The sequence below is a fragment of the Ranitomeya imitator genome, chromosome 2 (genome assembly GCF_032444005.1).
Source record: "Ranitomeya imitator isolate aRanImi1 chromosome 2, aRanImi1.pri, whole genome shotgun sequence".
NCBI lineage: Eukaryota > Metazoa > Chordata > Amphibia > Anura > Dendrobatidae > Ranitomeya > Ranitomeya imitator.
Window position 1 is genome coordinate 362,455,131 of NC_091283.1, and position 25,552 is coordinate 362,480,682.

The following is a 25,552-nucleotide window of genomic DNA, read 5'->3' on the forward strand; positions in this document are numbered from 1 at the left end:
CTGACTAAGACGTCCCGTTCATGCTCACCAGCACTGGGTATGTTGGCCACGACTTCTGCAACGGACTGACTGTAGGAATTGCAAGTTCTTTGGGACGGAGCAGGAATTAAGAAACTGGTGGGGGACCCAAGCAGTGATGGTGTTTTTATTATTTTAAAACATTCTTTTTAAGTAAACTCTAAAGGCTCCTATACACATCAGACAAACGTCGGCTGGAATTGCAGATGATGTCAGATGAGAGAAGGATCTGGCATTTGATTTTCAGAAGCTGATCCATTGTTCTCCCTGGAGATAAGCCTCTCACTAAGGCCGGGATCACACATGCGAGTAAGGCCGGCGTCACACACAGCGTAAAACAATACGGTCCGTATATTACGGCCGTAATACGCTGAAAAGTCCCGAAAAAAGTGGTCCGTAGCTCCTCCGTAGGCAGGGTGTGTCAGCGTTTTTTGCGCATGGCATCCTCCGTATGTAATCCGTATGGCATCCGTACTGCGTGGTTTTCTCGCAGGCTAGCAAAACCAACATACCGCTATAGAAATGATCCATGTGTCCCAAAAAGAAAAGAAAATATATATATACTGTCTATATATATATATATATATATATATATATATATATATATATATATATATATATATATGTCAGTAGACACATATATTAGAGAGAAAAGCCGGTAATTCAGTGCGGTGTACAGTAAAATCACACTGACAGCTTACAGTAGAATAGGTAGAATAAATGTGTACACATAGAATAGGTATATATATATATATATATGTCAGTGAGACACATATATGTATATATATTAATATTTATTCCAGCGCTAGACAGCTTGAAAGCCGGTAATTCAATTACCGGCTTTTTCTTTCTCCTTCCTAAAACCCGACATGATTTGAGACATGGTTTACATACAGTAAACCATGTCTTCTCTCCATTTTTTTTGCAGATTCCACACTACTAATGTCAGTAGTGTGTATCTGCAAAATTTGGCCGTTCTAGCTCTTAAAATAAAGGGTTAAATGGCGGAAAAAATTGGCGTGGGCTCCCGCGCAATTTTCTCCGCCAGAGTAGTAAAGCCAGTGACTGAGGGCAGATATTAATAGCCTGGAGAGGGTCCACGGTTATTGGCCCCCCCCTGGCTAAAAATATCTGCCCCCAGCCACCCCAGAAAAGGCACATCTGGAAGATGCGCCTATTCTGGCACTTGGCCACTCTCTTCCCATTCCCGTGTAGCGGTGGGATATGGGGTAATGAAGGGTTAATGCCACCTTGCTATTGTAAGGTGACATTAAGCCTAATTAATAATGGAGAGGCGTCAATTATGACACCTATCCATTATTAATCCAATACTAGTAAAGGGTTAAATAAAACACAAACACATTTTTTAAAATTATTTTAATGAAATAAAAACAATGGTTGTTGCAGTATTTTATTCAACGCCCAATCCAGTCACTGAAGACCCTCGTTCTGTGAGTAAAAAAACATAATAAACCAACAATATACTTACCCTCCGCAGATCTGTAACGTCCAACGATGTAAATCCTTCTGAAGGGGTTAAAACATTTTGCAGCAAGGAGCTGTGCTAATGCAGGCTGCTCCTCGCTGCAAAACCCCAGGGAATGAGGCTAAAAATAGATCAATGATCTATATTTAGCTTCATTTGCGGTGAGGCGCCCTCTGCTGGCTGTTCATAGATCGTGGGAAATTACCTAGAAAGCTCTCTGGCTTGTATGTTGTATGATTGCACTAATGAGGATTGTTGAAAAAAGTCTAAAAAAGCTTTTTAAAGAGAACCTGTCACTAGGATTATGCTGAGTAACCTACAGAAAGCTTCAAGCAGGGCCACCAACAGGGAATTACTGCTCTTACTGGCATATGGAGCCCAGTAAGCAAAGGGGCCCATAGTGGGCCCCCCGTGTTCTGCTCACTGGGCCCCAGCGGCAGGATTCTGCTGGTGCAGTAACTGAACTTGCCGCACAGGTTCAATCACAGGCTGGCAGCTTACTTCAGCGGACACGTCACCGGCGCATGACGTCATTGTCATTCACCAGCGAGTCCGCGCTTGAAATGACTGGATGGGATGACGCTGTTGGCCTGCGACCAGGTAAGAATTATGTTTTTTATTCAAAGTGGCAAGCCGCAATATGTTTAGGCTGCAAGATAGAGACACATACACTGTGTCTCCATTCTGCCCCATGATTCTGCAACATGTGATATGATGCTGGATCATGGGGCAGGATGAAGACAGGTGGGGCAGGATGGAGACATATGGGACAGGATCATGGGGCAAGATCATGGGGCAAGATCATGGGACAGGATGGAGATAAATGGGGCAGGAACATGGGACAGGATGGAGACAGATGGGGCAGGAAGATGGGACAGGATGGAGACAGATAGGGCTGTATCAGGGGGCAGGATGGAGACAGATGAGGCAAGAACAGGATAGGATAGGATGAAAACAGATGAAGCAGGATGAAGACAGAGGGGGCAAGAACATGGGACAGAATGGAGACATATAGGATAGGATGGAGACAGATGAAGCAGTATGAAGACACCTGGTGCAAGATCATGGGGCAGGATGGTGACAGATGTGGCAGAATGGAGACAGATGGGGCAGGATGAAGACGAATGGGCCAGGATGAAGACACATGGTGCATGATTATGGGGCAGGATGGAGACAAATAGGGCAGGATCATGGGGCAGGGTGGAGACACATGGTGCAGGATCATGGGGCAGGATGGAAAAAGATAAGGCAGGATGGAGATGGATGGGGCAGAAACATGGGGCAGGATGAAGACTGAAGGTGCAAGATCATAGGGCAGGATGGAGACAGATTGGCAGTGGCGTATCCAAGGGGGGCAGCCGGGGCATGTGCCCCAGGCGCAGCCAACAGGGGGGCGCCAGCAGGCCTCCTGATGATGTGGCAGTCCAAGGAGGCTCCTCGTCGGCGGCATTCTGCCATCCCCACACTGAGATAATCCCGTTCTCTGAGCCGGCTGTCAAATTGACAGCCGGCTCAGAGAAAGTGCTGCGCATCGAATCCCAAGTGTACAGCGCCGCCGCCGCTGTCGCTAGTACCCTTGGCTTGCCTTGTGATCCATTTGTAAGCTCTGACCGCTGAGGCACTGACTGCCGCTGGCACTTCCGCATCAGTGAAGCGCCAGCAGCTGCTGATGTCACTCTTCACAGACACAGCAGGGCACAGGCTGCGCTGCGGTTGGTGGTAAGTGCTCCAGCTCCAGACCACGGGGTAATGGAGCTGAAGACACTGACCGAAGAATCAGATAATGTTTGAAATTTAAGGGGGCTGGTTGGGGTCGGCTATATGGAGCCTGCAGGATTGGGAGGGAGCAGGGGCCAGGGGCAACGGTAGTAAATTGTGTGTGTTTGTATATATAGAGGTGAGAGGTGCTGTGTGTGTGTTGTGCGTGTGTGTATATAGGTGAGAGGTGCTGTGTGTGTGTTGTGTGTGCATGCATGCGTAGCGCTGCGGGTGAATGTGCAGAGATGCAAATGGTTTTGTGTGAGTACGGGGAGGAGAGGCGAGGGCAATGATGGGGCTGACGGAGAGAGGGCAATAATTGGGATGGAGGGGGAGGAGGAAATGATGGATGTGGTGGAATGGGCAATGATGGAGGTGGCAATGATGGAGGTGGAATGGGCAATGATGGGGGTGGAGGGGAAGAAATGATGGAGGTGGTGGAATGGGCAATGATGGGGGTGGGGGGAGGCAATGATGGAGGTGGAAAATGGAATGGACAATGATGGTGGTGGGGGAGAATGCAATGATGGTGGGGGAGGAGGAAATCATGGAGGTGGTGGAAAGGGCAATAATGAGGGGGGGAAGAAATGATGGAGGTCGTAGAATGGACAAGGATGGTGGCAGTGGAAAGCACACTGATGATATTGGAGGGGGAGAAAATGATGGAGGTGGTGGAATGGGCAAATATGGTGATGGCGGCGGAAAGGACAATGATGATGGTGGTAGAAAGGGCAATGATGGGGATGGTGGGGGAAGAGAAAATGATGGATATGGTGGAAAAGGCAAAGGAGGAAATGATGGAGGTGGTGGAATGGGCAATGATGGGAGTGCTGGGGAAGGAGGAAATGATCGAGGTTGTGGAATGGGAAATTATGGGGTGGTGGGGGAGAAAGCAATGATAGTGGTGGTGGAGAAGGCACAGATGGAGGTATTGAAGAGAGCAATGATGGGGTGGGGTAGAGGAAAATAATGGGCATATATGAGGAAACAGTAAAGGAGAATGGGGGGCATGTTTGAGGAAACAGTACTGGGGGAATGGGGGGCATGTATGAGGAAACTGTACTGGGGAATGGGGGGCATATCTGAGGAAACAGTATGGGGGATGGGTGCAGATAGCATGAGGAGCGAACGGGGGAATGTATGTGGACACAGTATGAGTAGCAATGTGAAAAATGTATGTGTACAGAGTACAGGGAGTGAGGATGATGGGATGGGAGTCAGGTGAGTATGGGGAGTCAGGTGATCAGGCAGTAAAGAAAGTGAGGTGGCATATATATGAGGAGACAGTATGGTAAACAGGGGGATGTGAGAGGAGACAGTATGAGAAGGGAGGGGATAGTGTGAGGAGACAGTATGGGGGGAGAAAAGTGAGTGGGCACAGAATAGAAACTGAGTAGTGGGGGCGAAGCATGAGGGACAGTGTAAGGGCACAGTCAGGAGGGGACAGTATACCAAGGAGGGGGAGTTTGATGAGAGTACAGTATAAATACTGGGCCCTATAGGGGGGACACAGTATGAGAGGACAATGTGAAGAAGGGGCCGGTATGGAAAGGAGAGGTCAGTGTGAAGAGCATGTACCATAAGAGGGACAGTGTGGGGGTCATATTTTGTGCAGACAATATAGTGAGGGGCAATTTTTTATACAGGAGCATTATAATGACACTTTTATCATTAAGGGCATCATGTGGAGATTTTCTGCAAAAGAGCAGAGAAGATGGAAGTCTGCAGCGACGAGCTGTGGATGAGAAAACTCATCATGGGGTCTGGACAAGATGAAGAAAAGAAGAATGACTCCAGAGATGACGTCATCTATAAGGTACCTGGATGTAAATGTTATTTGTGATACTAACTAACTGTCATGTTTTTATTTATGTTAGGAGCATTAAAGGGGATGTCCAGGTTTGTAATGAGTCTGCAGTCATTCTTTGTGATTGCAGACTTATGAGTTCTCAGAGTGCGCACTGCACGCTGTCAGGATTCTCTCGTGCTGGCGATTTACATACATGCGGTCACTTACTGTCTAGACATGTGTGGCCTCAATCAATGAAAATGAGCTGAGCGAGGTCGGGCACGTCTAGTCGGAATGTGGTCAGAAGTATACAAATCACATACTTGTGTTGACATGACTGTCCACCGGCAAGAGAGAAGCCTAAAAGTGTGCAATGCATTCGTTGTGAGAATTCAGAAGCTGCGATGTCAGGATTCAGCTCTGCAGGTTCCAGTAGTCGTCACATGGACACTTCACTCATATGCGATTTTCATACTTATGGGCCTGTGACAACGAGCTCCACTTCTGCTTCTTTCAATTTTTCACTGAATATTGAGAGCATTAGGGAGAGAGGCTCGTCGGTACATGACTAAGTGTGAAAATCGCGTATGTCCTGGGGGGGGGGGGCGCCAAAATGAATTCTTGCCCTGGGTGCCAGAAACCCTAGATACGCCTCTGCAGATGGGGCAGGAACATGGGACAGAATGGAGACAGATGGAGCAGGATGAAGACACATGGTGCAAACTCAAGGGGCATTATGGAGACAGTTGGGCAGGATGGAGAAAAATGGAACAGGAACATGGGGCATGATGGAGACACATGGTGCAGGATCATAGGGCGGGATGGAAATAGATGGGGCACAATGGAGACATATGGTGCAGAATCATGGGGCAGGATGGAGAGAGATGGTGCAGAATGGAGACAGATGGAGCAGGATGAAGACACATGGTGCAAACTCAAGGGGCATTATGGAGACAGTTGGGCAGGATGGAGAAAAATGGAACAGGAACATGGGGCATGATGGAGACACATGGTGCAGGATCATAGGGCGGGATGGAAATAGATGGGGCACAATGGAGACACATGGTGCAGAATCATGGGGCAGGATGGAGAGAGATGGTGCAGAATGGAGATAGATGGGGCAGGATTGAGACAGGTGAGGCAGGATCATGGGGCAGGAATGAGGTGGATGGGGCTGGAACATGGGACAGGATGAAGAAAGATGGGGCAAGAACATGGGGCAGGAAGGAGACAGATGGGGCCGGAACATGGGACAGGATGGAGAAAGATGGGGCAGGATCATGAGGCAGGATGGAGACAAATGGGGCAGGAACATGGGGTAGGATGAAGATAGATGGGGCAGGATCATGGGACAGAATGGAGACAAATGGGGCAGGAACATGGGACAGGATGGAGACACATGGTGCAGGATGGAGACAGATGGGGCAGGATGGAGACAGCTGGGGCAGGATGGAGACAGATGGGACAGGAACATGGGACAGGATGTAGAAAGATGAGGCAGGATCATGAGGCAGGATGGAGACAGATGGGGCAGTTTTAAGCGTGCCCTAAAAACTCATTTGTTCAGATTGGCCTACCGCCTCATCACATTAACCTAACAATCCCTGTGTGACCTATCATAAAAAAAACTAAAAAAAAATACATAATCAGGTTCCTTGTATCATGTTCTCATACACTTTATGCAGTTAATAGCCCTCTGTGTCTGTACTGTTACATACTTAGGCAGTTAACTGATTCATGCAGCTTTACATGAACACCCGAGCCTTACACTATGGCTGGTCCGAATAACTAAAGCAATTGTTACCATCCACCTCTCGTGTCTCCCCTTTTCCTCATAGTTTGTAGCTTGCGAGCAGGAACCTCATTCCTCTTGGTATCTATTTTGAACTGTGATTTCTGTTATGCTGTAATGTCTATTGTCTGTACAAGTCCCCTCTATAATTTGTAAAGAGCTGCGGAATATGTTGGCGCTATATATATAAATAAAATTATTATTATTATTATGATAATGGGGCAGGAATAAGACAGATGAGGAGGGATCATATGGCAGGAATATGACATATGGCATCATGGGAGGGACAGGATGGAGACAAATAGGGCAGGAACATGGGACAGGATGGAGACAGATGGGGCAGGAACATGGGACATGATGAAGACAGATGGGGCAGGAACATAGGACAGGATGAGGCACGGTGCAAGATCATGGGCAGGATGAGACATGGTGCAGGATCATAGGGCAGGATGGAGACAAATGGAGTAAGATCGAGATAGATGGGGCAGGACCATGGGGTAGAATGGACACAGATATAACAGAAAGATGGAGGGCACCATCAAACAAAATAGCGAAAAAACAGGGGTTCAACCCACAGAATGACCTATAGTAAGATCCGTAACCACCAAGAAAAAGATGTCATGCTATATATAGGGGACCACCAAATAATAAACCAAAATATATAGAAATAACTACAAATATTTTATTATGTCGATCAAAAACACACAAACGACACTACAGTTTAAGAACATTTAAAAACACACACAAGTGTAACTTCATAGATTCCAATAAAGAACCTCCCCCTGGACATGTAATATGATAGAGGTACAAAAAATGTTTAATTCATGGGTACAACTGTCCTGGATACAGATTTTATAGATGGTAGAACTAAACCATCAAAACATAATACCAAAAAATGAAGTTTTATATATACCTGGCCCAGCTCGCAGCATTTAAATATTATTATACATAAAAGTAGCCCCGTTATTACACTGGACTAGTGCCAAGTATTTATGTACAACAGAGCATGAAGATAAAAAAATACATAAGGGTATATACACATAAGCCTAGAGTACAGCTAGTGAGTTATCCTGAGTAAAGCCCCCAGTACTGGAATACATATAGAATGCTATTACATATATCCCACATATACACAGACCATGTCTGGAAGTTAGAGTGGCCCTCAAGCCGGGCATACAATCCTAGGGGAACCAGCATATGATTATAAATGCAGCATAAAGGACAACAAACTAACACCTACTAAGGTGGAAAGATACTACCATCTCTGTGCACATGTAGAATAATAACGCTGATAGAACATTGGTATCTATTTTGAACTGTGATTTCTGTTATGCTGTAATGTCTATTGTCTGTACAAGTCCCCTCTATAATTTGTAAAGAGCTGCGGAATATGTTGGCGCTATATATATAAATAAAATTATTATTATTATGATAATGGGGCAGGAATAAGACAGACGAGGAGGGATCATATGGCAGGAATATGACATATGGCATCATGGGAGGGACAGGATGGAGACAAATAGGGCAGGAACATGGGACAGGATGGAGACAGATGGGGCAGGAATATGGTACAGGATGGAGACAGATGGGGCAGGAACATGGGACATGATGAAGACAGATGGGGCAGGAACATAGGAGAGGATGAGGCACGGTGCAAGATCATGGGCAGGATGAGACATGGTGCAGGATCATAGGGCAGGATGGAGACAAATGGAGTAAGATCGAGATAGATGGGGCAGGACCATGGGGTAGAATGGACACAGATGGGGGAGGAACATGGCGCAGGATGGAGATCCATGGTGCAAGATCATGAGGCAGTATGAAGACACATGATGCAGGATGGAGACAGATTGGGCAGGATTATGGGACAGGATAGAGACAGATGGTGTAGGTTCCTGGGGCAGGATGGAGATAGATGGGGCAGAAACATTGGGTAGGATGGAGACAGATGGGGCAAGATGGAGACAAATGGAGGACAAACATGGAGCAGGATGGAGACAGGGTGCAGGAGCATGGGGCAGGATGGAAGCATATGGGGAAGAATGGAGATAGATGGGGCAGGAGGGACACGGATTGGGTACGATTGAGACAGATGGGGAAGGAAGGCGTGGCAGGATGGAGACATATGCTGGATCATGGGGAAGGATAGAGAAAGATGGGGCAGGATCAAGGGGCAGGAAGGAGACAGATGGGTCAAGATCATGGGGCAAGAATGAGAAAGATAGGGCAGGAACATGGGGCAGGATGGAGACAGATTGGGCAGGAACATATGGGAGGATAGGGACAGATGGGGCAGGATGGATACACATGGTGCAGGATAGAGACAGACGGGGCAGGTACATGGGACAGGATGGATAGAGATGGGGCAGGAACATGGGGCAGGATGGACACATGGTGCAGGATCGTGGAGAAGGATGGAGACACATGGTGCCGGAATATGGAGCAGAATTGAGACACATGGTGCAAGTTCATGGGGCAATTTTAGAAGGTATAAATCTGTGAAATTCACGAGGAGGGCAGATTCCAGGCTGCAGAGTGGTTTGATGTATTGAGAAAGGAAAACTGGGAAGTTAGTTGACGCTAAGTTGCTGAATTATGCTAATTCATGTTATAAACAAAAGCTGACTTTCATCGTTTAGGAGGTACAGAAACGTGAACAATCCAGGAAATTATTTTTATGTGTATAAGATGGGGAAAGGTGTAGCCAACAGCGCCTCCCCCATATGGGGACGGGAGATGTTGGACATGTGCAGTCTTCTCTCAACAGAATCTATGGTATAGGGAATTTTGCGCAGTATGTAGAGCTCCCCGTCCCTTCCTACAGGGAGAGGGTATCATTGTTCCAATCATGCCCTCTCAGGCTGCACAGAAGGGGAATGAATTATCTCCTCCTCTCGCCCCCTTTTTCACTCCCCTCTCCTCCTTCACTCCCTTCTCTTTCACACCTCTCTCCTCCTTTCTTCTCCTTCTCTTCTCTTTCTTCACACCTCTCTCCTCCCTCTCTCCTCCTTCTTCACTCCCCTCTCCTCCTTCTTCACTCCCTTCTTCACACCTTTCTTCCTCATCCCCCTTCTCTGTCACACCTCTCCCCTCCATCTTCACACCTCTCTCCACATTTCTCCTTCTCTGACACACCTCTCTCCTCCATTTCTCCTCCATCATTCCCCCTCCTCCATCTTCACTCCCTTCTCATATTTCTTCACCTCTCTCCTCCTCCTTCTTCACACCTTTCTCCTCCTTCTCTCCTCTTTCTGTCACACCTCTCTCCTCCCTCTCTCCTCCTTCTTCACTCCCCTCTCCTCCTTCACTCCCTTCTCCTCCTTCACACCTCTCTTCTTCATCCCCCCTTCTCTACCACACTTCTCCCCTCCTTCTTCACACCTCTCTCCTCCTTCTCTGCCACACGTCTCCCATCCTTCGTCACACCTCTCTCCTCCTTCTCTGCCACACCTCTCTCCTCTTTCTTCACACCTCTCTCCTCCTTCTTCACACAACTCTCCTCCTCCTCCCTCTCCTTCTCTGTCACTTCTTTCTCTTTACTTTCCAACTGGGCCAATGCCAAATCCAAACAGCATGGTGTCCTTGTATCCAGTGCTTACAGCACAAGGCACTCTCTATGTCCCAAGCACAGCTATTGCCAGCTATGATATCGGGAGAAGAGTGTGACCTCCCTGCCCGCAGACACATCAGACGGCAGATAGCTCAGCCTGAGGTACAGAGTGGAGGGAGACATCACCATCTGTTATAATGTACAATCTCAGTACCGGTCAGAGATGCCAACATTTACATCAACATGGAACTATAATCCTAATCCACCACAGCCTAAGGCAGGGGGACATCCTCACACAAAAAGGCAACTGTTAAGTCCAAATATCAGGCCGTGCATGACCCCAGCACACAATATCATAACTACTCCTCTGATGAGGATGAAGAGGGAACATCATACATGCTCCCCAGTATTAGGAAAAGTAACCCACAGGCATCAAGAACGCAGGGGCAGATAGAGGTACTGCCCTTATGCTATGAATATTCTGCCAGACCTAGAGATGCATTCAATGCCAGTTTACCGAAGAATGCAAGAGAACCAGCGAACATATGCACAGACAAATGTTTTGCACAGGCCTTCGTGCATGGACTTAGAAAACCAATCAGGAAACCACTGATAGTGATACAGCTCAACAGCAATGGACACCCTGCTCACAGTAGCAAAGGGATTGAGTCCCACCCAGGAGTGCAGAAAACAGCCTCTCTTATGGTGCCCACTGACCTGGAAGAGCAACCATCCCACAAAGACAGCCCAATCTTTGTCTCTCCTACTCTACCTGGCCGAGCGGCAATGCAAGAGCTCGAAATCCAAAGTCCAGTGGTCAGAAGTGAGTGACGTTCCTAGGACACTGTAGGACACCTGACAGATGACCAGAAGACCACAATAGAAAAGATGGCTCCCCTAAGACGCTACAGGTTTTCCTTGGTGTAGTTTTATACTGCAGAACTTGGATCCCTGATGCCTTGGTGTTAATGCAGCCTCTGTAGGATTGCGTCAATGTGACCTCGTTCCTTGTCTGAATGCGGCCTTCAACTCATTCAGGAAACTGAAAGACTCCATAGTCTCAGCACCAGCACTAGGCCTACCTGACTATGAGAAGCCATTTCGTCTATACCTGATGGAAAAAGAAGGCCATGCCGCCGGAGTCCGGACACAGATTTACGGGGAAAAGCAGAGACCTCTAGGCTAGTTCTCAGCTTTCCTGGACCCAGTTGCAAGAGGAGACCCCTCCTGCATGAGGGTGGTATTTGCAGTGCACGCCCTCCTGGACAAGACTGCTGACATCATTCTTGGACATCCACTGGATATCCTAGCTCCGCACGACATATCAGCAATTCTTAACCAAACCCAGCCAAAACATCTCTCAACTGCCAGGCATCTCCAACTCCAGTGCTCACTGCTCTTGCCTGATAATGTCACCATCTCGAGATGCATGGTCCTCAACCCGGCCACTCTACTCCCATTCCCAAAAAGGTATGCAGATATGGACTCTTCACTTCAAAATCTTCATGATACCTTTCACAAGGATCTGGATTTGCTCCAGACTGACAACCATCATTGTTTCAGCATCATGCAACAGGAAACAGCAGGATTACACAATGTAATGGATGAGCCATTGACCAACCCAGAGTTGATCCTTTATGTAGATGGCTTCAGATTTGCAGCTGGTGAAGTAAGATTCCACACGGGATGTGCAGTTACCAGCAGTCAAGAAATGTTATGGCTCAGAAGTCTACCGCCTAGCCTGTCAGCCCAAGAAGCAGAACTGATAGCGGTGACGAAAGTCTGCCACCTTGCAAAAGGCAAAGCTGTGAACATTTATACTGATTCCAGGTACTCGCATGGCATAGCACACGACTTTGGACCCATCTGGTCCACCCAACAGCCAAATTCACTAGCAGCTGTTTGACCTGCGGCAAATGCAACCCTGGATGAGAGAAGATAGTTCCCCCGCATCATCTGGCAAGACCACTGTGCCCCTTCCAGAGGATCCAGATAGACCACATCCAGATGCCGTCAAGTGGAGGATTTGAATATGCCCTTGTGGTCGTAGATGTGTTCTTAGGATGGCCAGAAGCTTTCCCAGTGAGGAACCAGAAGACTACTGCAAAGAAGCTACTTTCAGAAATAGTGTGCAGATATGGGGTTCCAGACGGGATAGAGAGTGATCAGGGACCCGCATTCACAGCAAACCTAACACGAGAGATCTGTTCAGCAGTAGGGTCAGATTTAGGCCTACACACTCCCTACCATCCATAAAGTAGTGGGAAAATGGAAAGACTAAATGGGATACTTACGAACAGGATGTTGAAAGTTGCCCAAGAGACAAACAACACATGGCATGAAGCACTCCTGATCGTACTATTTAGTGTAAGGCACACTCCCAGAGGCCCGGAAAACCTGACACCATATGAAATTTTGTTTGGGTCTAGTCCCAGGTTAGGGGTATTCCTCCCTCAGCAGCTGACTATGCAATATGATACTTTGTCTGCTTATGTAATTGAACTGACCAAAAAACTCACTAATATCCATTCTTAAGTTTTCTCTTCATTGATAGATCCAGATTCAGTATGCGGTATGCACTCCTTGAAGCCAGGAGATTGATTGTTGGTGAAAAAGTTTGTAAGGAGAATACTCGATCCCAGATTCTATGGTCCTTTCCAAGTGCTGCTGACAACACCAACCTCTGTGAAACTGGAGGTAAGACCCACTTGGATCCAAGCATCGCATTGAAAGAAAGCTCCCATGCCAGAAGATACACCCAAGCCGGAATGATGCTGTGGATGTCCTGCCTCACCGGATAGATGACCTACCTGATGACGCATGTTGTTGACTACGAGACTATGATTACAATGCCATGAACCCCCGTTAGGGACAGATCTCCTGACCGCCCATTTGTGAAAGTCTGTACGGAGGTGAGTATATGCACTAGGTATGCGTCAGCTCACCGGCAGCACAAAAGAGTTCCAGCGCTTTGGGACAGGAGGATAGGATTAGGGCAAGTGATATCTAAGGGGGGATTGTGATGGAACTATATATATATACTAGCTGAAGAGCCCGGCGTTGCCTGGGCATAGTAAATATCTGTGGTTAGTTATAGCACGTCACTTCTCTTATTTTCCCATCACGCCTCTCATTTTCCCAATCACATCTTTAATTTTCCCCCTGACATCTCTCATTTTCTCCCTCACACCTCCCATTTTCTCCCTCATTCCCGCCTAACACTTGTCATTTCGACCTCACATCTGTCATTTTCCGATCACTACACTATTTTCACCTCACACCTCTCATTTTCACCTCAGTATATACATGTTTGTCATCTCCCTTATATATAGTATACACCTGTATGTCATCTCCTGTATATAGTATACCTGTATGTCATCTCCCCTGTATATAGTATATACCTGCTGTGTGTCATCTCCCCTGTATATAGTATATACCTGTATGTCATCTCCTCCTATATATAGTATATACCTGTATGTCATCTCCTCCTATATATAGTATATACCTGTATGTCATCTCCTCCTATATATAGTATATACCTGTATGTCATCTCCTCCTGTATATAGTATATACCTGTGTCATCTCCCCTGTGTATAGTATATATCTGTGTGTCATCTCCTCCTGTATATAGTATATACCTGTATGTCATCTTCTATATATAGCATATACCTGTATGTCATCTCCTCCTGTATATAGTATATTCCTGTAGGTAATCTGCTCCTGTATATAGTATATACCTGTATGTCATCTCATCCTGTATATAGTATGTACCTGTATGTCATCTCCTCCTTTATATAGTATATACCTGTGTGTCATCTCTCCTGTATATAGTATATATCTGTGTGTCATCTCCCCTGTATATAGTATATACCTGTGTGATCTCCTGTATTAGACCTCGTTAACACGTTATTTGCTCAGTATTTTTACCTCAGTATTTGTAAGATAAATTGGCAGCCTGATAAATCCCCAGCCAGCAGGAAGCCCTCCCCCTGGCAGTATATATTAGCTCACACATACACATAATAGACAGGTCATGTGACTGACAGCTGCCGTATTTCCTTTATGGTACATTTGTTGTAGTTTGTCTGCTTATTAATCAGATTTTTATTTTTGAAGGATAAGACCAGACTTGTGTGTGTTTTAGGGCGAGTTTCGTTTGTCAAGTTGTGTGTGTTGAGTTGCGTGTGGCGACATGTATGTAGCGACTTTTGTGAGATGAGTTGTGTGTGGCAACATGCGTGTAGCAACTTTTTGTGTGTCGAGTTGCATGTGACAGATTAGTGTAGCAACTTGTGTGCAGCAAGTTTTGCGCATGGCGAGTTTTGCACGTGGCGAGTTTTGTGTGGTGCCTTTTGAGTATGTGCAAGTTTTGTGTGAAGAAATTTTGCATGTGTTGCAACTTTTGTGCATGTGGCAATTTTTCCGCATGTGCAAGTTTTGCGTGTGGCGAGTTTTCCATGAGGTGAGTTTTGCACTTGTGGCGAGATTTGCAAGAGCCTAGTTTTTGCATGTGGCGAGTTTTGAGCGGCGACTTTTGTGTTTCGACTTTTATGTGGCGAGGTTGGAGAATGTGTGGTGAAATGTGTGCTGAGGATGATATGTGTTCAAGCACGTGGAAGTGTGTGGCGCATTTTGTGTGTGTGTTCATATCCCCGTGTGTGGTGAGTATCGATGTCGGGGCCCCACCTTAGCAACTGTACGGCATATACTCTTTGGCGCCATCGCTCTCATTCTTTAAGTCCCCCTTGTTCACATCTGGCAGCTGTCAATTTGCCTCCAACACGTTTCCTTTCATTTTTTCCCATTATGTAGATAGGGGCAAAATTGTTTGGTGAATTGGAATGTGCAGGGTTAAAATTTCACCTCACAACATAGCCTATGACACTCTCGGGGTCCAGACGTGTGACTGTGCAAAATTTTGTGGCTGTAGCTTCAACGCCTCCAACACTTTTCCTTTCACTTTTTTCCCCATTATGTAGATAGGGGCAAAATTGTTTGGTGAATTGGAACGCGCGGGGTTAAAATTTCACCTCACAATATAGCCTATGACGCTCTCGGGTTCCAGACGTGTGACTGTGCAAAATTTTGTGGCTGTAGCTGCGACGGTGCAGATGCCAATCCCGGACATACATACACACATACACACATTCAGCTTTATATAGTAGATTTCATATAGAGCTCACTTGCATATATACTCATATATGCTCACAGCTACAGTAATATATACTGACACTGTACACCCACGGTGACAGAATAACATTCCATCAATACTGATGGTTTATTGTGCATACATGTTTTTATAATTGCATATAAAAAGGGGTGGTTAGTTAATTACCATATGGTCAAGCTCTTCTGTTATTGGTTATCTAAATATATATGGAATATTGTGATTAATGCACATATGAATGCCGATTAAGCAACTAAAGTGTAACTGTTTCCTTTTCTGCAATTAAGCAAAAAATTGAGACATTGAGTGACTCAGCACTCAGCACATCTGGTCTTCTTTCGCTTTTCATCTTGGAAAAAAGAGCTGTCTGGCCATTTTAAGCAATTGATTGCAGTCTATATATATTAGCTGTGAGTATATATGAGTATATATGAAAGCAAGATCTATATAAAATATATACATCTTTCCATCACAGGGGAAGGATGGAGAACCATGGTCCAAGATCATGAGGCAAAATGGGGACATGGTCCTTTATACTGATAAAATGATACCTTGGTTGATGAAATTCGTGATAAAATTCGTATTGTAGTTGTTTAACCCTTTCGTGCCTGGGCCTTTTTTTGCCTAGGTGACAGGGCTAATGTTTACAATTCTGACCACTGTCACTTTATGAGGTCATAACTCTGGAACGCTTCAACAGATCTCGGTGATTCTGAGAAAGTTTTCTTGTGACATATTTTACTTCATTTTAGTGGTAAAATTTCTTTGACATGACTTGCGTTTATTTGTAAAAAAACGGAAATTTGGCAAAAATCTTGAAAATGTCGTAATTTTAAAATTTTTATGCCCTTAAATCAGAGAGTCATATTGCACAAAATAGTTAATAAATAACATTCCCCACATGTCTGCTTTTCATCAGCACAATTTTGGAACCAAATTTTTTTTTTTGTTAGGACGTTATAAGGGTTATAATTTGACCAGCGATTTTTCATTTTTTCAACAAATTTTACAAAACCATTTTTTTTTAGGGACCACCTCACATTTGAAGTCACTTAGAGGAGTCTAAATGAAAGAAAATGCCAAAAAGTGACTCCATTCTAAAAACTGCACCCCTCAAGGTGCACAAAACCACATGCAAGAAGTTTATTAACTCTTCATGTGCTTCACAAGAATTAGTGAAATGTGGAATTTAAAAACAAACATTTACTTTTCTTTCACAAAAATTTGCCTTTAGACCTAATTTTTTTTTTACTTTTTCAAGGGTAACAGGAGAAAATGTAATATACAAATTTAGTTTTGCAATTACTCCTGAGCATGCCGATACCCCACATATGAGGGAAATCTACGGTTTGGGCGCACGACAGGACTCAGAAGGGAAGGAGTGCCATTTGACTTTTTGAATGTAAAATATGCTGGAATAATTAGCGGTTGTCATGTCGCGTATGGAGAGCCCCTGATGTGCCTAAACAGTGGAAACCCCCAACAAGTGACACCATTTTGGAAACTAGACCCCTTACGGAACTTATCTAGATGTTTATTGAGCACCTTGAACACACAGATGCTTCACAGAAGTTTATAATGTACAGCCGTGGAAATAAAAAAAATCACATTTTTTCCAAATAAATCTATTTTAGCTCCATATTTTGCATTTTTATAAGGTTAAAAGATGAAATTGCTCCATAAAATTTGTTGTGCAATTTTTCCTGAGCACGCAAATACCCCGTATGTAGGGGAATACTACTGTTTGGGAGCACGGCAGAGCTCAGAAGGGAAGGAGCGCCATTTGATTTTTGGAATGCAAAACTGGCTGGAATCGATAGCGGACACCATGTTGTGTTTGGAGAGCCCGTGAAGGTGCCTAAACAGTGCAAACCCCCAACAAGTGACCCCATTTTGGAAACTAGATGCCTCACGGAATTTATCTAGATGTCTGGTGAGCACCTTGAACCTCCAGGGGCTTCACAGAATTTTATAACATTGAGCCGTCAAAATAAAAAAATATTTTTACCACAAAAAAGCTATTTTAGCCCCTACTTTTTTTATTTTCACAAGGGTAGCAAGAAAATTTGGACCCTAAAGTTTATTGTGCAATTTTTTCTGAGTGCGCCAATATCCAGTATGTGGTGAAAAACTACTGTCTGGGAGCACGGCAGGGCATGAAAGGGAAGGAGCGCCATATTACGGTGCAGGTTTTGCTGCATTGGTTTGAAGGGGCCATATCAGATTGGCAGAGCCTTTTAGGCGCCAGAACAGCAGAAACCCCCATACGTGACCCCATTTTACAAGCTACACCTCTGAATGAGTTCATCTAGGGGTGCAGTGATCATATTGACACCACAAGTGTGTCTCAGAATTTGATACCTTTGGGCAGTGAAGAAAGAAATAATTACATTTTTACCACAAAAAATTGTTTTAGCCCTAGCTTTTACATTTTAACACTGGAAAATGGGTAAAAATGGTGCGAAAATGTGTGAAACAATTTCTTCTGAACTTGGCAATACCCCATATGTGGCGGTACATTGCTGCTTAGCCACACAGCGAGACTCTAAAGGGACGGAGCGCTATTTGACTCTTGGAGAACAAATTATTATAGAATAGTTTCCAGACTCTATATAAAGAGCCCCTAAATGCCAGAAAATCAGAATCTCCCCTCAAGTGACCGCAGTTTGGAAATTACACCCCTTTAGGAATTTATCTACAGGTGTAGTGATGATTTTGATTCCATGGGTTTTTTTCCAGAATAGGCAGTAGTGGATGTTGCTGAGTGAAAAATGCAAACTGCTGTTGTAGTGACCAGTACGCTGTAGTAACAAGTACGTTGCAGTCACCAGTACGTTATGCCCAGCCTGTGCTTCTGGATATATGAACCCATAAATTAGGTGGGCTCTAATCACTACAGAAATGCCAAACGTGGATGATATATGTGGTTTAGGTACACTTTGTGGCTCAGAAGGGAGGGGGCTATTTGAATTTGGCAACGAAGGAGTGGCTTCGTATGAATCATATGAATGTCCTGGATTGACCTAGCCAGTCTCCAGATCTGAACCCCATAAAAAATATTTGGAGGAATTTGAATGTCCGTGTTGCCCAGCGACAGGCCCAAAACATCACTGCTCTAGAGGAAATCTGCATGGAGAAATAGGCCAACATACCACCAACAGTGTGTGCCAACCTTGTGAAGACTTACAGAAAACGTTTGACCACTCTCATTGCCAACAAAGGATATATAACAAAATATTGAGATGAACTTTTGTTAATGATCAAATACTTATTTTCCGCCATAATATGCAAAATAATATTGCCAAGTCAGACAAGGTGATTTTCCGGACTTGTTATCTCAATTTTGACTCTTATAGTGGTAGTCTACATATGATGTCAATTACAGGCCTCTCATCTTTTTAAGTGAGAGAACTTGCACAATTGGTAGCTGACTAAATACTTTTTTCCCCACTGTATAAACTCTGGGCATGGGCCATACTAGCAGGCATCCTCTCCCAGAACTTGTCTCCGTTAAACCACTCAGTCTCTCTTCCTCCTTTCTGTTCCAGATCACGCAATCTCTGTCTCCTTTCTCAGTAAGGACACTCACATCATGCGGCACTGCTCACATTGGACCTTTCATCTTTTCTATATGTCATTTCAATAGGAAATTGTTTAGTTTTAGATTAGCTTCTCCCCCTTTGAACTGGTCTCAAAAATTAACTCTAACTGTCCATGTTATCTACCTGTTGCTGGGCAGAATTGTCACGGACGTGGTTTGTGGAACCACTGTGCCACGGACCGTGGAGAGCCTGGAGGGGCGTGACTAAGTGATCACCTGACTTCACTAGAGCCTCTGATGGTGATGTTAGACTTGGCTCCCAATGAGCGCCAGATGCCACTCCAGGACATACCAACGGACGCGCAGACCCAGAGGACAGACTGGAAGGAGCGGCTGGCAGGGTATGTATTAGAATGCAGCAGGCAGGATCTGCATCAGAGTGCAGCAGAGTCTGCATCAGAATGCAGCAGGCAGGGTCTGCATTAGAATGCAGGAGGCAGGATTGTATCAGAGTGCAGCAAGCAGGATCTGCAGTTGAGAGCAGCAGGGACTGGTATGCAACCTTACACAACTTAGGCTACGTTCACATTAGCGTTGTGCGGTGCTGCGTCGGGCACAGCCGCGGCGACGCAGGCGTCATGCGCCCCTATATTTAACATGGGGGGTGCATGGACATGCGTTGTCTTGCGTTTTGTGATGCATGCGTCATTTTGGCGCAAGCGTCAGGGCACAGAGGATGCTGCATGATGCAGTTTTTTCTGCGCCAAAAATCATGCAAAAATCAACGCATGCGTCACAAAAAACTGCGTTTTGCATGCGTTTTTGCATGCGTTGGGCATTGCGTCGCCGACGCAGCACCGCACAACGCAAATGTGAACGTAGCCGTAGACTGCTAAACAGGAAGATTGCTCAGGAACCTCCCCAGTGGAGAAGAAGCAATATATGCATAATGTCCCACAGCTATTGGCTGGGGAGGAAATAGCAAGTGCACGCACTAACCCTTTAAGAGGGCGGGAGTGCACGCACGCGTGCCCTAAGGACATAGCTAGAGTACCTGCTGGAAGCATGCGGAGCATGGGGAAGGCAAGAACTGACCGCAGCACGGGTGAGTGAAGAGACACGCCGGAGACCCTGTGTGTCAGAGCAGGACTCAGGCGTGATGCTAACAAGAATACAGCTTCATCACTAGCAATGTATGTCATTGAACACACAATCATTATAATGACATATATCTTTAAGGTGGAATGTGGGCAGCATGTCCATCTCCTACCTTTCCCCCGTCTTTAATGATAGCTTTCCTTGGCCCTCCGGGACCTGCAAAACACCAGCACAATCCTCACAATCCTGTACACAACTCATATCACTAGATGAAGTTTATTGAGACACAGAGCCGGCCCTGCTTGGTTAGATCACTGAAACATACGACTATAAAAGTTTTTTTTGCTCATAACCTTCCACCAGTCCCTTGAGTTAATTTGGTGCCTGAACACAGGCCCTCGAGCCAATAATACAGAGGGCTTCGATTCTCCCTGGACGTCCATTGATGTTTGTAATGTAAAGTACGTTCGCTTTGATTATAGAGTTGTAGCATGAGGCATTTTGAACACTTCTCCTAAGCTGATAGCAGGGAAATATCCCTTGTAAATCACACTGTCACATCTGTTTTTGCTCTGTTTCCTGTTTTGCATTCTGAGGTAACTTCTAGCTGCAGCACAGAAACTTTGAGGAACTGAAACTGAGCTGTGTGATACCTGTTTTTAGATACGTGACTTTAGTGATTTTAGATATACCAGCGGACAAAAGAGGAAGTGTCTGAGACAAAGTGTTAGAAGCTGTATCAACTTTTTGAGGTTTTTGGAATGGGAAAAAAGTGGGCAAAAAGAAGGGTCTTTTACTTCCTGATGAGAAAACTGCCCCTCAGATGGTAGCTGAACAAGAAGGTGTTAAATATGTGAAGAATTTCAGAAGGCTCATGAAAGTATGTGGGATTCATAAGGAAGGCAAACTTCAGGCTGTGGAATGGCATGGCATATTGAAAAGGAAAAAAGCAAAGTTAGTTGACGCTAAGTTGCTAATTCATGGTATAAAGTAGCAGCCGACTTATATCGTTTAGGAGGTACAGAAAGATATGTGAACAAACCAGGAAATTATTTTTATATGTATAAGATTGGGAAAGGTGTTACGCCAACAGTGCCTCCCCCATATGGGGACGGGAGATATTGGATATGTGCAGTCTGCTCCCAACAGAATCCATGGTATAGGGAAAGTTGCGCAGAGTGTGGCACTCCCCACTCCTCCCTACAGGGAGATGGCATCATTGTTTTAACTATGCCCTCTCAGGCTACACAAAATGAGGAGGAATTTTCTCCTCCTTCCCCTCCTCTGTCACACCCTTTTCCTAGTTCTTCACTTCTTTCTCTTCCTCCCCCTCCTCTATCACTCCCCTCTCCTTCTTCACACCTCTCCTCCTTTTCTGCCACACCTCTCTCCTTCTCCACACCTCTCCCCTCCTTCTCTACCACACATCTCTCCTCCTCTGCCACACATCTCTCTTTTTTCTCCTCACCACTCTCCTCCTCCTTCATTACTGGCTGTGTCTCTATATCCAGTGCTGACAACACAAGGCACTTTCTATGTCCCATGCACAGCACAGCCATTGCCAGTCATGATATCGGGAGAAGAGGGTGAGAACCTCCTTGCCCACAGTACCACAGGCAGCCCCCAGACACTACAGCCAGAAGGCAGCTCAGCCCGGGGTGCAAAGGGGGGACCATCAGCTGATAATGTAAAATTTCAGCACAGGTCAGAGCTGCCAACATTCACACCAACATGGAGCTATAATCCACTGCAGCTCCAGTCAAGGGAGGGAGCATCCTCACATAAAAAAGTAACTTCTAAGTCCAAATATCAGCCCGTGCATGACCCCAATACACAGTATCACAATTACTCCTCTGATAATGAAGAGGGAACATCATACAGGCTCCCCAGTACTAGGAAAAGAAACCCACAGGCACCAAGAAGGCAGGGGCAGATAGAGACACCACCCTTACACCATGTACATTTCACCCCAAGTCAAGAGACCAGTATTCTGAATAATCTGCCAGACCCAGACATGCATTCTATGCCATTTTACTGAAGAATGCAGCAGAACCAACGAACATATGCAGCAACCTGGAATGATCTCTGGGCCGTAATGGAAATAAAAACAGGTGATGCATTCTGGCCAATCATGAAGGAACACATCAAACTTCCAGCAGAATTAGATGCAAGCGCTCAGGGCCACAGCTAATTGAACAGGTCAGAGAGTGGGCCAAAGGCAGATTGGAGGATAAGCCCTCAGTTTACATGAAATGAGCCAAGACAAGACAGAGTCTGCAGAAAAGTTTCATGGCAGAGTAATACAAGTTTTCCAAGACTTAGGCTTCACCATTCATGACCAAATACACAGGCAAATGTTAGCACAGGCCTTTGTGCATGGACTTAGAGAACCAATCAGGGATCCACTGATAATGGCTAGACCCGAGTACAGGTCAATAGCAATGGACACCCTGCCCACAGTAGCCAAAGGGAATGAATCCCAACCTGGAGTGCAGAAGACAACCTCTCTTATGCTGACCACCCCACAAAGACAGAAGAAATGTCAAGTGTTACAACTGTGGCAGGTTTGGCCATTTCCAGAACCAGTGCAGGGCACCCACACAACCCAAGTGTTGGCCCAGAGAAACAGGTCAAGGAAAAAGCACAGAAAGCAGTGAAGAGCTTCACCCATAGGACAGGGGCATGACAGGTCCACAAGACACCACGCTCCTAACATGCAAAACCCCACCAGTGGGACCAATACCTCAAGTTACTCTGAAAGTGGATGGGGTTGTCAGATCTTTTCTTGTGGACACGGGTGCAGCCAGAAGTGGATTGAGACATGTGGAACTCCCCGACCCCACCTGCCTACCAGAATCCTCTGTGTCTTAAGATACAATACGATATAATACACTTTATTACGGTATTACAGCAGCAATACAAACAGCAGTACATAAAATATTAGGACAAAATCTGGCACAAGTATATCAACATTACATAACAAATAAATGTGGGTAGTTCAGGTATATACAGTAAGTCACTGTTAATTGACATTAGCACACCTGCAATCAGTCATTGCTGTCTACCACCCTTAGGAAATTATTATATACTAGATGGCAGCCCGATTCTAAAGAATCGGGAGTCTAGAATCCATATATACTTTATTTATTCAAATGTAAGAATAATACAATTAATAAATAATAGTAAGAAAGAACAAAAATAATAGGCAGTATATGGAGAAAACACCAAACAAAAGTTCAAAATTGGTGTGAAAATGTCACTGAACCACTTCACAACTAAATATATATAGTTTTGGTAAATGGTATTATCATTTTTTTGACGAAATTCGGCAGGAGCTTGAAGAGCAACGTCACTGGGCCCGCCTCCACGCAGTAGAAACTTGCTGTGAGGTAAAAATTCAAAAATCACACCAAAATGGCGGGCGGAGTATGTCACAGTACGGCACGTTTCTGATTGGTCGCTCGCAGCAGGCGGCAACCAATCAGACACTGGACACTGTTGACGTCACTTATCTCCGGACATTAGCTCCGGACAAAGCCACGGAAGTTGGCACAAATTGCAGGAAGTAGTATTCTAGGCAATTATATATTAGATCCCTATAGCAGTAGGTACAAACGATTTCCTGAATTTCTCCTTCTTACACCTTAGTAGGATTAGATGGCTGATGAATGTGCTCTTCTGCTTCAAGAACAACTCGTATAGTGGGAGTGTATTATTGATCATTATAGCCCTACACTTCTTCTGAATTCTATCCTTCAATACCTCCTCAAAAGAGTCCAGATGGACTTCTTGCCTTCTTGATGTTTGTTGAGCTTATTAGCATCAGATACTCGCACACTACTGCCCCAGCACGGTAGCAAAAAAATGGCGCTTGCCACAACGGACTGGTAGAACATTTCCAGCATTTTACTGCACACATTGAGTGACCTGAGATTCCAAAGAAGTACAGTCTGCTCATTCCTTGTTTTTAAACCTTTTGGCTATGTGCACATGTTCAGGTTTTTTTGCGTTTTTTTTTCGCAGTAAAAACGCTATAAAAACTCATTGAAAATGCATACATTATGCATCCTATCATTTAGAATGCATTCTGCATGTTTTGTGCACATGATTGTTTTTTCCGCGAAAAAAATGCATCGTGGTAAAAAAAAGCAGCATGTTTATTAATTTTGCGGATTTTCTGCGTTTTTCCCGCTATTCTATGTATTTGGGAAAAGCGCACAAAAAACGCAAAAAAAACACGTCAAAAACGCATGAAAAAAACACGAAAAAAATGCATGCGGCTTTCTGGCAGAAATGTCAGGTTTTTGTCAGGAAAATTTCTGCAAGAAATCCTGGCGTGTGCACATACCCTTACTATATGACACCTCCAATCGAGTTTACCGTCAAGGCGAACCCCCACATTTTTGTAGCTCTCAACAATCTCAACCTCCTGGCCAATACTATTGATCGGTAAGTAGCCCTTCTTTTTCCTTCTGTAAGTCACCACCAACTCCTTGGTTTTCTTCACATTTAGTTCTAGACAGTCCGGCACCAATCCACAGTCAGAAACCACCCTTCTATATTCCTCCTCCCCCGATCCCGCACAATGCCCCCTACAATCACTGAGTCATCTGAGAATTTTTGGAGGTGACAAAAATCTGATTTATACTAAAAATCAGCTGTATACAATGTGAAGAGGAAGGGTGACAACACTGTACCCTGAGGGGCTCCATCACTGCTCCAATTAAACAGGTGCTGGAAGATAGTACACAGTTGGTTTGCACACACTCTGAGGACACGTGGGCTGAGGCCATCAGGCCCAGCTGCTTTGCCAATAGCTAGTCTACTAAACTGTTTTCTCATATCGCTTTGGTAGACAGTGAAAGCAGGCAGTTTATCCCCCAATGTCAGTGCTGCTGATCGTTTCCCAGCTCCATCCTCCATTCCTGATGACGCTGTGCTTGGGTTGGTGAATCTGTTGAAAAACTCATTCATTTCATTAACCAAGGGTAGATCCACTTCCCCACGCTCTGGCTTTGCCTTAAACCCAGTTAGTTGTTTCATGCCAGACCATACCTCCATAGAATTATGTGACAATTTATTTTCTTTATTTTCTTGCATGTAGATTGATGGTCAAGTCAGAAATTCCCAGCTTACAAAGCCCCTGAGTGTGTGGACTCACCCAGGGCATTCTATTCTGTCCCAGTTCATGGTGTCAAGGACCCGTCCACTCAACCTGCTGGGAGCAGACCTACTGCAGAAGCTGAAGGCGACCACAGTGTTCCAGACAGATGGGACCATGACACTTTCTTTACCCTTGACCCAAGAAGAATCAATCATGCTGGCGGCTCTACAAGAACCTCAAACAACCAAT

General features: G+C 45.2%; 1 protein-coding gene across 2 annotated transcripts in view; it reads right to left on the bottom strand.

The window, feature by feature from the left end:
• Positions 1-25,552, bottom strand: part of LOC138663855 (zinc finger protein 182-like) — a 214,671-nt gene that overhangs the window by 166,054 nt on the left and 23,065 nt on the right. Inside the window, exon 2 of one of the 2 annotated variants that reach the window (XM_069750208.1) lies at positions 20,372-20,415. The exons of the other annotated variant lie outside the window; for it this stretch is intronic. The gene's annotated coding sequence lies outside the window, so the exon portion shown is untranslated. The remainder of the gene's footprint in view (positions 1-20,371; positions 20,416-25,552) is intronic. 2 annotated transcript variants of the gene reach the window in all.